The sequence below is a fragment of the Diceros bicornis genome, chromosome 25 (genome assembly GCF_020826845.1).
Source record: "Diceros bicornis minor isolate mBicDic1 chromosome 25, mDicBic1.mat.cur, whole genome shotgun sequence".
Lineage (NCBI taxonomy): Eukaryota > Metazoa > Chordata > Mammalia > Perissodactyla > Rhinocerotidae > Diceros > Diceros bicornis.
In genome coordinates, this window is record NC_080764.1 from 9,182,229 (window position 1) to 9,183,630 (window position 1,402).

Genomic DNA, 1,402 nt, shown 5'->3' on the forward strand with positions numbered 1-1,402 from the left:
TTGCTTTTGTGGTTTATAAACGTGATGATTGGGTGTTCATGCTGTTGTCTGAGATGCGCCTCCCTCAAACCTTGTTACGATGTTGACACGTTACCTGTCTGACGTGAAAAAAATTTTTGTATCTAGAAGTCAATAAACAAATTTATGTATTCTCCATTAGTAGCATTACCCACTTAGTGAAGTAAAAAGAGGCCTGTGGGAATTACATAACTCTCTAATTAATCAAAAATATTTTAATGAGCATCTACCATATTCCTCTTGAAAGACACGGGACAATAAAAGAGAAATATAAAACACTGTCCCTGCAGAGCTAAAAGTCTGGTTCTTTGCCCTGAATTGTGATAAATCATCATGCAAATGGACTTTAAAATCCCCACTGCTCTGTTCCATCTCTGTGTCTGTAATTCAGAGGTTGAGAAAAAGTGTCCACTGTTAATGGCATGTTCTCCAGCAGATATGTATCATCTTATTTGCCTCAAATGAGAGAAGGAATGTAAAAAAAATACTCTGTAAACTATAAAGTGCTTTACAAAGACAGATTATTGGCGTTGCTTTGTGGGTTGCACATCTTAGTTCCTACCTGTTGAAGGTATACAGTGGAACAAAAAGACAGTCTAGAATCTGAGCAAGGATTAGAAAGGAACCCCTTGGAGATTTTCACTTCCTGTCACTTGAGGATTTTACAAGTTTCAGATTTAAGGAGCAGGATGGGGACCTTAGAGCTCAGTGGAGAAGAGCAGAGATTAAAATGTTTTTGGAACATGGGACCCAGGAAGAAAGACTACAACTATTAAGGAATTAGAGCTATTAAGCCCAAAGAAGATCAAGTATCTATTTATTGAGAAGATAAAGCTAAACACATATTTGTGTTGAAATAGGCCAAGGGAATCTCTGAAAAGATGATTCTGCTGCCACCACCTATGGGAATTTTATCTGGGACTCTGGGAATAAGCCCAAATTCCTCTTAGTTCTCTCTGGTACTTCTCTATAGTGTCTTCTGCATAAGAATATGCGCAACCATACAGAACTTCTCAAATTCTAAGAGTCAGACTTTTGAAGGTGGGTAAGGGTTAAGGTGAGGTAGAAGGTAGAGGTGGGGTGAGGGCGAGGTTAGCTAGCTCCCCGCACCCCCCCATCGTCTTTTTTACTAATAGGTATCTCTGTGGTCTCAGAAAATGTTAACAGTTGCTCCGTTGGCTAAGGATTCTTCAGGAAGGTTTACTCAGGAGGCCCATGATTCCCCATCAGTAGAGACTCCTGGCCCTTCAGGAAGCTATAGTACTGGTAGCTATTCTCTTTTGAGTGGCAAATGGAAACATGTTAGCCCTTTTCTGAGCAGTTGCTGGTGATTAGTAGGCCAGAGAGATTCCCCTGGGACTTCAGCAGGCGGCTAGTGATTATT

General features: G+C 40.5%; 1 non-coding gene across 1 annotated transcript; it reads left to right on the plus strand.

Annotated features, from left to right (window-relative positions):
* LOC131421967 (small nucleolar RNA U13) lies at window positions 1-104 on the plus strand. The gene has a single exon (XR_009224006.1). It is a non-coding gene; the product is annotated as a small nucleolar RNA U13 (small nucleolar RNA).
* Window positions 105-1,402: the final 1,298 nt, after the last annotated feature.